A 15,854-nucleotide genomic window follows, 5' to 3' on the forward strand; every position below is an offset into this window, starting at 1 on the left:
TTGTATGCACCAACCTGAGATAGCTGAACAGCACCGCCTGCTATTTGTTTACATTCCCTGACAATAAAACCCTACCATGGCTGCTTCTTGCAGGTTGTATGACTTGACAAGGCTATTTGAGGTGCAGACTAGAAACTTGACAGGTCTCTAGTTAAACTCTGCTGCAAACTGAGGAGGAACAGGAATCTTTCAGGACAAAATTCTGCCTTTATTTTAGCAGCAGAGAAGATCTGAGCAATTTGATTCAAGGGGTCAAGTTCAGTCCGTATCCAGCCCTGAAGTTCAAGCTTCAGGGTAATTTTGTGCAGTCAGAATTTATAATTCCTTGCACACGATGCCTGCTTTGTCACACATCCAAAATGTGAAACTCCACACTATCTGAGGACAGTAGAAAAACTTTTTAAATACAGCCTCTATCAAGAATAAAATTTTTGAGCACTGCTCATCTCTCAACAGAGCATTACAGGCTCCCTGCAAGGGCAGAGTGCTCTAAGGGATTTTGGGGCACAGGTGGGGCACTGGTTGTTTCAGAGGGACATGTGAGAGCATATGGCTGAGTTTGGATGAAGGCAGTGGAGACTCTGGGTCTGTTTTTTGCTGAGACCACACATTTCATCTGGAAAACACAGCCATATAAATACAAATTAAATCCAAATTCTGCATTTTGCATTTGGACAGTGGAGCATGTTCTAGTTGATGCTGCTGTGCTGCTTCCCAGTTATTCAGAAGTTGTCATAATGTTGCAAAGGACGAATGGGAAAGTTATGACTGATTCCACAGACTGCTTTGAAGATCCATGAAGGATAGGCTAAAGAGAGCTGTAACTACCTTGCCTGGGTTTGGAGGGTTGCTGAGCTTGGTTTAAAGGTGTTTGCTTAATTTGCTTTATAGGATATTCTTCAGAGCCAATGTTTCCTTCACTGAGGAGTTGTATCTGTGCAGAGGCTTGGACTATGGTCCATTTTAATTGTAATTAATACATAATTAAAGGTCCTTTTCAACCCAAACTATTCTATGATTCTGTATAAATTTGAAAATTACCAGTAGCTTTCTCTGGTGACCTCTGACTATATTTCCTGTAGTAATTTCTGAATCTCATACAAGAGAGTCCATTTAGGTTCAGCATATTTGTACATTAACATTCATACGCCAACCTATTTGCTTGATGGCTCTGTTCAAGATGCTAAACTGTCCCCTGTATTATCACCTGTGGGACAGGTGACCAAAACCTGTTTATTGAAGTCCACGTGAAAGAGCAGAGGAACAAAAGCATCTACATTTGTGGCAAAGTGGCCTAAATATTTAAATTAGTAAGGTGGCTGGAATGCATGCTCAAGGTTGTGGAGTGAGTGTTGGTGCAGGGTGGTGGTGTCGAGGGAAGCTGGAGCCCACCCTGCTCCCACGGGCATTGGAGTGCCACAGCCCTGAGCCTGGCACAGAAATGGCAGCCAGCAGTGATGGCCAGGGTGATACCCTGCCAGGGCACCATCTGCCACAGCTGAAGCCTGCTGGAGGTTGTAACCAGACAGCACTTTGCACTGCTGGGGTGTGGTGGTCTCAGCCAAGTAATGGGTGCGACAAAGCCAGATTTGCAACCTTGCCTTAATTTAAACTGACATAACAGAAATAAACCCAAACTATTAGTCTTGCTCTGCCTCATCCATAATAAGAGGATGAAAACACCATATTAAATTCATTTTGGCAATGGGGGTGCTGAGAGGAAGGTGGGGAAGGCAGCAGAAGGGAAGCAGCCCCTGTTCCCCCTGTTGTGAGGGGAAGGAGAGGAAGGTACTTGCTGGTTACTCAGTCCGGCTTTTATCGGTCACTGAGCAGAGCTCAGGGCCGGGCAGCACTCGGCTCCTCTCCACTAACGAAGCTTTTTCAATGTGAGGCAAGCAAATGAATGAGAGGGCCTGGGATGTGGTGTACAGGGGAAAACCTTTCCCCCAGGGAAAGCGTCCTGTTGGGAAGGGATACTTGCTTTAAAGTCTGCTGTGCAGTTGTCTCCTCCGACATTTTGGAGATTGTTGGCCAGCTGTCCCGGTTCAGCCCTCCACTTTCTCCTCAGACATCTGTGCTGCATATCCCAGCAAGAGAGGAAGCAGGATGGCGGCTGGTGAGCAGGAGCCCTGGAAAAGTGTGGATTACAACCTGACTTTAACACTGAAACAGCTGCTAGTTTGAATTTGGACTGACATCCAAGGTGTGGGTACCTCTGCTTATGCCCAGTTTGGTACCTCAGGCTTTCCCAAGGGGAGCTTTTGGTGTGTTGTGAGGTGGGAGAGCAAGGAAGGGGGTCTAGCAAGCAGCAGCCTTGCATTTGGAGAAGGTTTCTTTCATAAATCATCATGTCTGTTCGATTTTAAAAGTCTGCACTAATGCTGCAAGTCTAGTGAGTGCTGTAAGCCAGCCTTTAATCAGCCTGTGCGTATTTTAAGAATTGTGCCGACTGTTACTGCCTCAGAGATACCTGGAGATTTGGTCGAGAGAAGCCTGTCCTAGTTTCCCGGGGTAGCCAGCAAGGCGTGCTCATTTCCCAATTTAACGTGAGTCTTCTCAGTCTTGTTTTTCAAAGCATTTTCTTTGAAAGATTGCAGAGCTCCAAGCAACCAGTTAATGCATGGGGGAAGAGAGAAGACAGAGTGTAACAGAGCAATAATTCCTGCAATTAGAAGTATATTAATAACTGCAGTTGGGCCATGGATGGAGTAGAGCAGGGTGGGGTTCTGGAAGGAGGGCCATCCTTGGGCAAAGGGACCTCCAGCCCTGCTGCAGAGAGGGCAGCTCACTTGTCTGCAGCTCTTTGGTTATAGATGTGCGATGCTGGAGGCAGCATCCAGCAGCCTAGTGCAGGACTGGGACGGTGTGTTCCTAATGAAGACAAGGCTTTATTGGGTAAAATCATGGCAGGAAAGTGTTGGGGTTTAATTATTTGCATATCAGAAGTCATTTAGACTGGGGGTTTTGTTTGTGTCACACAGCAGGTATGATGGAAATGATTACTCATCTTTCCATCACAGCTCTCCAGACTGGGAAAAGTGACTATAAAAAGGTTAATGGATCTGTCCAGACGATCCTCTGGATCTTGAGCATGCCAGATAAGTCCCAGAGCAAGGGAATAAATGCTCATCTTAGTCAGACCCTTCTTGAGCTCTGACTTGGAAGTACACAGTCTCTCTTGCTATATGCCCAGATCCCCATGGAACAAGGTCTTGTCAAAGCAGGCACCCAGCTTCCAGCAGAAGCACACTTGATAATCAGACTTTTGGACAATGTCACGGTGGTCTCAGCATCACACCACCACCAAAATACACAAAAAGCATCTCTCAGAAGTTAAAGCATTCCATTCTGGAAAAGCACTTGAGAGACAGTTCATTAGCTCTTTATTTTCACCAACCTAATTGGAATTCCCAACTATTTTATTTATTTTTTTTTCTGCTGTCATCTGAAGTTGTAAGCAAATTTTCTGAGTTTGTCCATACTACAAACTGTCACCTGGTGGTGGGAGTCCTCTGAGAAGTGTCCTATCTCCATTTACCTTATGTGTGTATAGATGAAGTTGATACAAGATCTTCAAGATGTCTGCAACAAGTCATCTCCTCCTAAAACAGGATGTCACCTGAGGCCAGTTCTTACTTATTATTTCTATTTCAGAGCACCTCAAGAAACACATCAGGTTGATGAAACAATATAAAGCAAAGCTGGAGGCTGTGCAAAATAGTTCATAATCATGGAGGAAAACTTGGCAGAGGGGCAGAGAAAGGAAGGGATGAATTAATGCTAAAATGTGGCTGAGTGGTTTTAATGTGTTTGTTTCATTTTAGCTTTCTTAGATGTTGTCAGCTGTTGTTTTGTACACCCAACAGCAAAGATGGTATTAATGCTATTAATGAAAATAGAAGCAGTATGGGAAGAGGGCATTTACTGAATTTGGAAGTCAATCCAGATGCCCTTTCACTGTTAGTTGGATTTTATTATTTTCAAAATCTACCTTTTTGATCTGGAATCACTCAGCAAAACCAGTCCTTGGCTCAGATGGATGTTTGACTTAAATTCTGATGTTCTCTTTTTCTTCTTTTTAAACGAAGAAAACCCTTAACTTAAAAAGAAATGATACAGTATTTGCAGAATCAATAGAAAAGCTGACCCAGATAAAAGTGCGCAAAAATTGGTTTCATGCCCTAGAACTTTTCCTGCATGCTTTTTGATGCAATGTATCTGATCCTTCAAAAAGGAGGTAACATACAGTGATCTCAGCAGCTTTGAAGAATTGTTCTGGAAGAATACCAAGGAGTACTGGAGAAAGGGGTGTGCACTTGTATGGTTTTCTCCCCCTCATTAAATATATCGTGAGACAGAAGAAATGTAATGTCATGTTGCAGGTTATGTGGAAGGATAAGATAAATTTTGTATGAATTCTGATTTTGTCTGATTTTTAAAAGGTGAAAGTGCATTTCTCCTGAACAGTCTTCACAGCAGGATGGGAATTGCACTTTATCTTCCTTGGTTCAAACCTGCTTCTGCTGGAGTGAGTGGCAAAGGTGTATCTAAGCAGTAGCAGGGTTCTCTCTCTGAAATGAAATTATGTCCTCCATTGTGAATCAGGTAGAAAGCTTAAAAAGTATCTGGTGTTCCAGATGTATTCCACTAGAATCATAGAATCATAGAATGGTTTCGGTTGGAAGGGACCTTAAAGATCATCTCATTCCAACTCCCCTGCCGTGGGCAGGGACACCTCCCGCTAGACCAGACTGCTCAGAGCCCTATCCAGCCTGACCTTAAACACTTCCCACGGTGGGGCACCCACAGCTTCTGTGAGCAACCTGTTGCCAGTGTCTTGCCATCCTCACAGTAAAGAATTTCTTTATAATATCTAATATAAACCTATTCATCTTTGATTTGGCCCTTGTAGATATTCTTAACCCATCTTTCCTATAAATTCTCTTTAGGTACTGGAAGGCTGCAATTAGGTCACCCTGAAGCCTTCTCTTCTGCAGGCTGAACAATCCCAATTCTCTTATCCTTTCTTCATAGGGGAGGTGCTCTATCCTTCTAGTAATCTTTGTGGCATCTTCTGGACTTGCTCCAACAGGTTGATGTCCTTTCTGTGTTGAGGATCCCAGAGCTGGACACAGCACTGCAGGTGGGGTCTCACCAAAGCAGAGTAGAAAAGGCAGAATCACTCCCCTCAACCTGCTGGCCATAGGCTTTTGATGCAACCCAGGACTGTTTGTCTTTCTGGGCTGCAAACACACATTGCCAGATGGTGTCCAGTATCTCATCCAGCAGCACCCCCAAGTCCTTCTGGGCAAGGCTGCTCTTGATCTGGTTGTCCCCAGCCTGGATTGATACTGGGGGTTGCCCCAACCTGGGTGCAGCACCAGCACTTGGTCTTGTTAAACTTCATGAGTTCTCATGGGTCCACTCCTCATACTAAGGTGGATCCAAACCTTAATTGTATTCCAGTACAGCACTTAGATCTGGAGGAATCACACGTTCAGTGAACCTCTTGTTGCTTTGGTTTCCAAAAACATCCCAGGCTGTTCAGGGCTGTGTACCCGGACACATAACAAATTACTGTTCAATACAGACATCAGTGCAGTGAAGATGATAAATTGATAGGATAAATTTGTGGTACAGCAAGACTGACAGGCTGTAGGAGAGTTTCATTCCATCCCTTTGTATTCTTGGCCTTAAAAGTTAAAGTCTAGCTGGAGGGGAAGGATGGGCTTAAAGTTACTGATTCTTAACAGAATAAGCAGACACACTGCCCAGGCTGTTTTCTATCCCCAGGATAGGGAGAAAAGGCCACAAAAGCAACTGCTTTGTGGGGATTTCCACAACCCTTCCCAGTCCTTGGGGTCAGTCGCTTTTTTTAAATGCTCAGTGTATGCAGACTTTCCCCTTTTGGCTCCATTTACTGGAGCATGGGGAAACTGAAGACACAGGGCCGGAGCTGTGCAGCTGGGACAAGTGCAGCAGGCAGGAACATGCCCCGGGAGATGCTCTCATCAATCAGGAGCTCCAGGAGTTTGCGGTGGGGAGAGCAGCTGAAGCTCAGGACCAAGCAAGAACGTATAGCAACACATAAGGGACTCTGGGCAAACTTTCTGAGGGTCTGTTTGTGGCTCTGTGATTACTGGTAGCTGAAAATAGGTCCACTGGCATGAATGTATGGCGCTGCTGGCCCAGGAGCACCTCACTGACCTTTCCAGGTATAGGGACATGGATGCTCTTACTGAAAACAAGAGATCCACTAACATGTAACAGTGCTGGTCTTCATGAGCAAATGAAGCACAAACACAATGATTTGAGAGGAGCAAAGTGATTTTTTGCTTTATGTTTATATCCTGTGCTCATTTCATTTCTTGCACCAGTTTTGCAGCAATGGCTTCTGTGTTTGGCAGGAATTTGCAAGCACATTAGTGCTTACAGCCAAAAGTAGAAATGGTCTAAACAGCCGGAAAAGGGAAACCCCTTCCTCTTGTATTTACTTTTATGGCAGCAAAATGTAATTGCTGTCTGGTCTTGATAAGTCTTGTTTTTTCCCCTTTTATTTGTTTTTTTTTTTTTCTTTTCAGCTTGAGGGTTGAGGGAAACAAAAGAGGGAATGAATAAAGAGCAAGGGAAAAGAGTGATTGCTGCCGAGCTCTGTCATGTGGTGAGGAAATCAGGCTGAAACTGGAGAGACCAGGCCAAACCTAACAGTCATACTGGGAGGCCTTGAATTGTGTCACTCTGACAGTGGATCTAAGCAGTGAAAATAGCTGGTGATGTTTCTGGCTGCAGTGTAGCATCATCCGTATGTGAAGTTGTGTTGATGAGTTGCTGCTCACAACACTTTCCCCACCTGCCTGCTCTTACAGGCAGCCTTGAGTGATGACCCCCGTCCTTCCCAAATTGGCACATGTGTTTGGACCACAGGGACTGATGTGGGGTAGCATGTTCTTCTGTTGTGTTCACTTCAGTACTCTTCTGGTTTTTCCCACTCTAACACTGCTGTTGTTAGGAGCTTGGATATTTGGTGGGTAGTGGAAGGAGTGTGTGATTTTTGGCTCTGTCCCCAGTGTACAACTTACGCTATGTCTCTCCATCAAACTTGTATGACACCTGGATGGATCTGAATACAGGCACTGCAAAACTACAGGCACGGGGAGGAGTGGCTGGAAGGTTGGCTGGAGGAAAAGGAGCTGGGGATGCTGGTCAACAGTAGCTGAATATGAGCCAGTGTGTGCCCAGGTGGCCAAGAAGGCCAGTGGCATCCTGGCCTGTGTCAGAAACAGTGTGGTCAGCAAGACCAGAGCAGTGATTGTCTCTCTTTACTTTGGTGAGGCCACACCTTGAATCCTGAGTCCAGTTCTGGGCCCCTCAACTTGAAGAAGGACACTGAGATGCTGGAGCATGTCCAGAGAAGGGCAGCGGAGCTGGGGAAGGGTCTGGAGCACCAGTCTGATGAGGAGCAGCTGAGAGAGCTGGGGGTGCTTATCCTGGAGAAAAGGAGGCCCAGGGGAGACCTTACCACTCTCTGCAACTCCCTGAAGGGAGGCTGTAGCCAGGTGGGGAGTTGGTCTCTTCTCTCGGGTAACAAGTGGCAGGATGAGAGGAAGTGGCCTTAACTTGCACCAGGGGAGTTTTAGATTGGATATTAGCAAACAGGTTTTCACAGAAAGGGTGGTCAGGCACTGAAACAGGCTGTCCAGTGAAGTCACCATCCTTGGAGGTACTTAAGACACTTAGGGAAGTGGTTTAGTGGTTGACTTGGCATAAAGGTTCTTTCCAACATAAATGATTCTGTGATTCTATAAGGGGACATCCCATGGTGTTGAAAATTAATTAGCACGTTAACAGTCCACAGCAGCTTGGTTGTTTAAAAATAGAAAGTTATTGCTGTACAAATGTTGGGCAGAAAAAGTGTCCAACAACAGTGCAGCAACCACTTTGTTGGAAAACAGTTCTCAGTCATGGCCCTGGCAGAGGAGGGGTCCAACAACTGTTTTCCAACACATTTATTACTATGGGCAAGTATGTAACTAACCAGAGACTGACAGTCTGAAAGGTTTAAGAGGAATAATGTGGTTTAACCTTACTAAAAGCCAAATAAATTAGTAACTTTTTCTTATCCAGAACCCTACAGGATATCACTCTCTCTCTCTGGTTGAATTTCCTTATGTGATCAAATCTTCTTCTTGCTCTAAACCCCTTGCTGCCAGTTTAAAATAGTATGAGACTGAGATTTCTCACCCTTCAAGAAAACACTTTGATTTGTTGAAGGAAGCTAGGAACAGTTAAGGAGATAGGAAAGAAAGTAATATACCTTTCTCTGTGCTGACATCTGCAACTGGGGGATGTGTTGAAAAGTAAATATAATTCACTTTGAGCAATGCTTTCCCATTCTCTTTCATTCTGGTTTGGTGTTCTGGTTCCCAGTGAACTAGACATATTGATGGAAAGTGAGGTACAGAAGGGCTGTAGGACCTCAGTGAAGAGGCTGGGGATCATCCCCCATGCTAGGGCTGTGGGACTAATGTTGTTGTTCATTTGCAAATTTTTCAAGAGAGCACTGAGATGAGAAGTGGCAGGATCACTGTCTGTCTGTCTGTCCAGTGCCAGGGAAGCCAGTCCAGGACCCTCACCAGCCCCTATCTCACCTTGCAGCTGAGGCCAACCTCAGCTGCTGCCAGCAGCCAAACCAGTTCTTACCAGCTTCAGGTAAAACTATGGATGGGCACAACCTGGCCCTGAGCAGCCTGTGCCCAAGGGGTTGGAGCAGTCCCCTGGGGGTGACAGTCAGGTGAAGGTGGCCTTGTGGCTGCCCAGGCTGCCTGGCTCAGCCATCCACTTCCCTGGGGTATCATGCTCCTGCTTCTCTCCTAGAGGCATATCAGATCAGTTTCATCCTGATAGAGAACACGTTTCCTGAAATCTTCTGAAGCTCTAAGAGAGGGGTAATAGTTTCTGGGACAGTGCTGCACAGTGAAAATGAGCCTAAACCTATGAAATTTACTTTTGTTTTGTTTTTTTTTTTTTGAAGACAGCTAATTTTTTTTGTTGTTTTTATTTACTCTTATTTTGCTGTTAATATTTCCAAAAACAGCTGGTAATACTAAGAAGGCATTGCAAAGAGGGGTTTGGTTTATTCCTGTAGTCTATAGAAATTTTCCTGGAGGAAGCTAAGGCTGGAGAGCTGAAGCATAGTGCAGCCTTGGATTGACTGTCTGGGACAGCTTCTGCTCAGAGATCCCTGAAAATGGTGCAGCATGGATAAGGACTTTGTGCAAGTGGTTGTCATACTAATGATGTGGAAAATATGACTCTTGGCAGGGGCCTCCTACTCTCTGTTTTCCAGGTCAGCACCAGTGGTTTTCCTGGGGAGCTCAGGGTCTGCCAGCAGCAGCTGCTGTGGGGTGGAAATACCCCTCTCCTTTTAAGCTTCGTTCAAAAGGCTGGAGAAGGACAGCTGAGTGCCGAGTGGGACAGGGATAAGACTGCTGGGGATGGAGTGGTGTGGGAGATACCCTGTGGTCTCTCCAAACATCACCATCCACACAGTGTGTGAGCTTACACGGGGACTTCAGTGCACTTTGAGGTTTTTTAATGGCTTTTTCACTGCATATTTAGGTTTTTGATGTAAATTTTCAGTTATATTTTAGGTTATAGGGATGGGGGCAAGGATGGGTTAATTTTAATAACTTTATGAAAAGGCATTGAAGGCAAGCATGCTCATGAGCACGTTAGTCCATGATGCTGCATTCTGCCAGGTTTGGTGAATGTTTAACCAGGACTGGACCAGCAGCCGGGAGCTGTTGGGGCTCTTGGGATCTGTTGGGGTAACTGTGATTTTCAGTGTGTGGAGACAGATGACTTTCAAGAACATTTGTATCTGCTAATCATGCTGTAATAACAGTCTGCAGTCGAGAGGCTGCAAACCCCCCATTTCCTACACAGCTGTGCATATTTAATTCGATAGAAGGCATTGCTAGTCTGCTGTTAGAAGTAATTCACATCGCTAAGGTGGTAATTTTGATCATGGTGGTTTTTAGGGAAATATAGGTGTAAGCTACACTGAAGAGTTAATAAATGCCTAGTATGATACAAACACCAGGGAGTGAGGAGCAGGGGGGACATGGTGAGTGGCTGCCAGTGCCCCACCCCGCATCCTGGGCTTGCCCTGTTCCTGCCTCGCTGAGCCAGCAGCAAAGGAAAGCAACATCCTGGGCACATTAGCTTAGTGAAGGAAGTTTTTCCTGACGTGTTGCCTCTACACCAATTTTGGGCATTGAGGCAGTCAGGGCATTTGATGGGTCACCAGCAGTGCTGTGGGGGGAGGACCAAAGGTGGTGGAGCTGTGGAGTGTTGGCACGACCTGGTCTGTGGGGATGCTTTTGGCCCCAGGTTTAAACCACCAAGCTGGCATCTTTCAGGAGAAGAAGTCAGGAGGAGTGTGGGGTTTATTTTCCTTCATCTCAAGCACAGCTTGTGAAAGCAAGTGCTTTCAGGGCTTCCAATTCCGTTTCTCTCTGTAAAATAGGCTTTTGCAAAATTGATAATTTCTGTAGGTTGAGAGAGTCTCAAAGGAACTTTCTGTCAAGCATCTAAAAAGTGCCATTATTTCTCTTCTCTGTTGTAACAGCAGCTTGAGATTTACCTTTTAACTCTCTAAAGATGTCTTGACAATCTCTTTTTTGTGAACAACTCCATGGTGAATAAAGCAAAATAATCCCATTTTCAGGTGGTTTGTGCTGTAGTGTTTGGGTTGCAGAAACCATGTGGAGTGCTGGTGTTTATCAAGTATTTAAAAGCCTTTTTGTTTATTTTGTTTTGTTTTGCCGTGAGATGTAACTTTTTTTGGAAAGCATCTAGAATGATGAAGCAGCTGGTGGCTGAGTCTCCTGCTCAGTGTGCAGAGAATGAAGATTGGCTGGGATAGCTGGAGTTATTCACTGCATGCTGTGGGCCACGTAAACACACAGACAGGCAATTCCTGTGAACCAGGAGGTGTGTGGTAACACATAAATCACCATAAACTGTTCCGTACATGTACTCCCCGGGACACCACATGGGAGCCAGCAGATACAGATCTCCCCAGCTCTTGTCCATTACTTGCAGGTGCTGGTGTGGCACAGCTCATGTAGGTGAGATGATAATGGCTGTGTGAATGCCTCCTGTGCAGAGGGCAGGTCTGGTCTGAATTTGCCTGATGCCAGCATTGTGATGCGTTTCAGGGAAGTGGTGTTTTCATGGCAAGGAAAGCTGCTTTCTCCTGCCTTGTGCTGCCTTGGAATAAGCATGTCCCCATGGGAGGCTGCTCAAGAGCTGCCTACGCAGGGAGACTCAAGACAAACAAACTCAGGCAAGAGTTTTCATTAGTAATTACCTACCTGTTGAAAAAAGTTGATGTTTCTATATGAAATGTGTTTGTGACTCCTTCATTTCACTGTTGCCTAACTCCAAGCATTCAAAAGCAGTAGCAGATCTCCCAGAACTGTGAAATAGTTTTGAGAGAGCTGAAATATGTATGTGTGTGTATATATATATATATATACACATATATTACCAAGTTGTTTCTGAGCTGTTACATTAAACCCAAATCATTCTCATAGCCACGAGGGGCAGAAACTTTTTGCATACTTTCTGAAGAGGATCGTGCAGTACGAGTAAAACAGCAAGGGATTGGATTTAATAACCCTGAAGATTTCTTTCTGCTTTATGTTTCCAAGAGTGGAGATCCTTGCAGAAGCTTCACCAGCTGGGTGTTTAGGAGAAGTACCAAAAATTGTGAGGGTCAGTATACAGTCCCAAGAAGCAAGAGCACCATACACATATATATTTACTTAACGTTCTAAGCAGAGATTTGAAACTGGGGGAAGGAGTGGGCTGTGTTGCATTGTAGGTGATTTTGTTGTTCTTTAGAAGTGTTTTATTCATAGGTTTGGGTTTATTTCTTTCTGTTGGCAAGCTGTAGGGTCACTGTCGTGTGTTGGACACAGCACTTTTAAAAAGCAGGATTTCAGATAGCAGTTTTAGTAAAATGTAACTGGACTAAACCCCTTAAATACAGAAACAGCTTCATCCTAAGCCTACCATGTGAGAATGGAGAATCTGACCCAAAAGAGGGATGAAGAGCAGCAGAAGGTGGCCTGCTGGGTCCCAAAGTATTGGAGGTATAAATAGCACAAAATCTGCAGCTATCCCATGTGTTTTGTTTCTCTCTTACAATTCAGTGAAACTAGCATTTTTTTGCCTTACTCTTAGATGGAGCAAAGCGGGAAGCAGCTTCCCTTCTATCTGTGAATAAACATGCAGCTTCTTCTAGCCTAAGCTCTTAAAATATGGTTATGGTTGTGTAATACCTTCTGGTTTCCCAGCTCCTGCAGTAGCCAGTGTTCTCTTTCAGGAAATCAAGTCATATCTTCCCTTGAAAAGATCCAAAACAATATCAACCTAACCTGCTGGGAAGCCGCAAAAGACTCCAAGTGATTTCTTTTGGGTTTGTCAGCCTACCTTCCTCAGGCCAGATAACAGGAGTCTGGAGTTTTAAACCCAAATACTTCAGCTTGAACGGAAAGTGCATGTTGTGTTCACAGTCCTGCTGAAGCAATCAATAAGCTTCTGCCTCTTTTCCTGGGGGGCTTGTGGGGTGGTTTGCTGTTTGTATTTCTTTTACTCAGAGCTGTCCCCTGGCTGTTTATTATCTCTTTAGCCATTCTTGCAGACCTGCAGGCACAGTGTTTTTCAGGTGTGTATACAGCCACTGCCAAAGGGGAATATTTTTCTATTTACTCCTGCTCTTGCAGCTGCTGAAGCTAAACCTTCCTCTCCTGTTTTTTTAGGGAAAAAAAAAAAAAAAGGCAAAAATGAGGAAAGCCAGCTTTAGTTTTGGGAGACAGCAGGTGAGTCCATTTAAGGAGGAGAAGGACAATTTTGATGGCATTTTGTAGAAGTTCCCAATAATAAAAGAGTTTGTTCCGGAATGTGTCAGCTGCAGCAGCTGTTTTGTGGGTTTTTCCAGTGCAAACCACAGTGGTGGTATCTCAGGACATCAGTGTGTGAGTGCTCTCCACTGTCTGCTTGGCCTAAGAAATGTGGATTTTTTCTTTCCCTGAGAGGCTCCCAAAGTTCATCATGTTACTGTAAAAGGGCTGGAGAACCAAATCTTTCAAATTCTGCTTGTCAGTGGTGGTCAGTGGAAAAGGGAATTGCTGAATTCCTGCTGGCATTCCTGGTGCTGGTGAAAAAACTAAATTACCAGTCATAGAGGGGAAGGGATGGCTGCTATTTTTTTCTCTTCTATTTTTCTCACTGACTTACATGGTTTTTCCCACTTTTTTAGGTATCAGAAGTACCAAGAGATTTCCAGGATGTAAGAAATCAAGTGCTGTAAGTGAGTAGCTTTTTCTTTCCATTTTCCTTTACATGAGAAGTCCAAGCTTGCCCAAACAGAAGGATAATCTTCTAATTTTTTTCTTTTAAAGACACTTCAAGAAATGTTTACAGGGAGCAAATCCAGTATTTTGGAACCAGTTGAGTGCCTTTGGCACCTCTTTACAACTCACAAAATAAAGTCAGCATTGTATTACCACCTAGGCTGAATAATTCTCTCACTACAGATATAAACCACATGAATGCATTTAACTGAGAATATGGTCAGCAGAATGGATCATTAACACCATCTGAAGCTTGTTTGTTGTTTCCAAGCTTTACCAGCTATGGAAAGACAGAGTCTTGCTGAAGAGTTGAGGCATTCTTTGGGAAGTGAGCTTACATCTTTTGGAAGGGAAAAAGAGCACAGATTAGCTGTGAGGTTGTTTTTGTGTGTGTGGACAGCACCTGAGCCCTGTCATCAAAACAGGAAACTATTCAGTATTTGAGTCTTCCCTGATGTGATAAAATAGCTTTGAAGAAAGTTTTATATCACAAGAGACACCTGCACACTTGCTTCAAAGCAGCTTAGCCAGGAGCTTTTATATATATATATATATATATCTATTAAAAAAAAACTCTGAACCCTGAAAATGTATATTTAAAGAGCAGCTGCCCTATGACCTTTTCCTATGCATTGCTAAATGGTGTGGGTTGGGATTTCCCATCAGCTGTGGCTGGTCTGCAGCTCTCCAGGTGGACCAGCCAGTGCTGTTTTAAACGAACCTCAGGAAGTCCTGGTTGGAGTTGCTGACGGTGTGCCTGGCACAGTGCAGGCTCTTGAGGCAGCTTCTCTGATCTGCTGTGAGGCTGGATAACAGGGCAAAAGTTTGGGTGCTGTTGCTCTGGGCTTTATTGCTTTCTGTAAGTAAATTTTATTAGCAAAGGGGGTGAATAAGGGGTTTTTTTGAGGTTTTTATAATCAGCTCAACTCCTGTTCTGTGGTGGTGAAAATCTGTGGTTAGTTGGACATCAGCAGAGTTTTGTTTCTATTTTCATTTCAGTGGCTTAAGTCTGTTTTCTGTTACAGTAACAAAAATCTATTTGGGCTAGATTGGAATAAAAACCCAAATTGAAATTAGCCTGAAAAAATAAGGGCTAGTTTTGTTAAAGGAGAAGAACTGAGTCCCTCCATGTTTGGTAAAGATGTGGTAGAAATTCCCCAATAAACACCTATCAAGCATTCAGAAACTGGTAAGCAAAAAAACCGAATCCTTCTTTCAGCTTTCTGTGAAGGATACTGGCAATGAGTGTGGTTACTGGAGGAAAAGAGGGATGTGAAATGATGACAGTGTTTTGTATTGATCTCCCTCAGTAAGATCCATGGTTCATACTCTTCCTTTGAATCACAAATGTTTTCTTCTAACTCCCTGGTGTTTAGACTTTCACACGAGACTTGCTAATTGAGCTGTGGGGCTTATTTTTTGTGAGTCACTTACAAAGCATTGCACAGGGTGGTCTCTGGTCTCTGTTTATTTACAGCTGTGTTGGCTTCAGAGTGATGAGAAGAGTAGATACCAATTCAAGTATCCATGTAGTTTATATTGTGTCTCTCAAAGTATATCCACATGCTAGAAAAGCTCTTTGCTCATCTCAAAAACAAAACCTGATTGTTTTTCGTTAGGTAAGCAGTGTTGAAATCTGGGAAGTGTTTTCTCAGGTCCTAATGAATCTACATCCTAATGGACCCCTGTGGTGGTTGGTTCCACAAAGGGGTTGAACATGGGGAGCTGCCCCTGCCCTTCAAAGGGGGGACTTGCTGGTCCCAGGTAGATGTTGTCTGTGTCATTAAGTCAAAGTAAAACAGCAGTGCTGATGCAGGCATGTAATCCACAGATGCCTCTGATATATTATAGCTGTGTTAAGAGGATGAGAGATAAAGCCAAGAGTATCCTCCTTGGGAGCTCTTCAGGCAACTGGTGTATGGCCTCAGATGGCTCTGAAATTACCGCAGCAAGATACAGTCACAGCTCAGCAATGAAAGGAGACTGCAAGTTCCCATTTACCTGTCTTCTCACACTCTGGCTGCATGACAGGAACAGGGGAGCATAAGGTAGCTGCAGTGGGACAATGCTGATGGAAAAACTCATCTCCTGCTCAGAAGCTCAGGAAAACCCAGAGGTGGAAGAATTCGGCTCCTGTGTGTCTGCTCTCTCTGTCCTCTTGCAGTGTTGCCCTGCAAAATGCTTCAGGATCAGTTGTTCTGTAAGAGAATTGAGGGAGAGAAGGAAAAAGAGGCTTTCTTGTCATTTCCCTTTCTCTGCTTGCCTGCCAGCACCTGGAGGTGAAACTTGCCAGTGGCTGCTCCCAGAGGTGCCTGTCCCCTGTGAGGGGTGGCAACGTGGGTTGCAACAGTGGCTTGGGGTGGCTCTGGCTGACACTCTTGCAGAGGGGCCTAGACCAAGAGCTGACACACTGTGTTATGAGCTGTCAGG

The 15,854-nt window shown here is 44.5% G+C and overlaps 1 protein-coding gene across 9 annotated transcripts in view; it reads left to right on the forward strand.

Moving 5' to 3' along the window:
* ZHX2 (zinc fingers and homeoboxes 2) overlaps positions 1-15,854 on the forward strand; it is a 75,486-nt gene that overhangs the window by 18,781 nt on the left and 40,851 nt on the right. For 2 of the 9 annotated variants that reach the window (XM_069005406.1, XM_069005412.1), the window contains exons 1-2: positions 12,804-12,890; positions 13,331-13,381. The gene's annotated coding sequence lies outside the window, so the exon portion shown is untranslated. Of the gene's footprint in view, positions 1-12,803; positions 12,891-13,330; positions 13,382-14,137; positions 14,284-15,854 lie in introns of those variants that run through there. The other 7 variants (XM_069005405.1, XM_069005410.1, XM_069005407.1 and 4 more) reach the window with 4 other exon arrangements.

The sequence above is a fragment of the Aphelocoma coerulescens genome, chromosome 2 (assembly GCF_041296385.1).
Source record: "Aphelocoma coerulescens isolate FSJ_1873_10779 chromosome 2, UR_Acoe_1.0, whole genome shotgun sequence".
Lineage (NCBI taxonomy): Eukaryota > Metazoa > Chordata > Aves > Passeriformes > Corvidae > Aphelocoma > Aphelocoma coerulescens.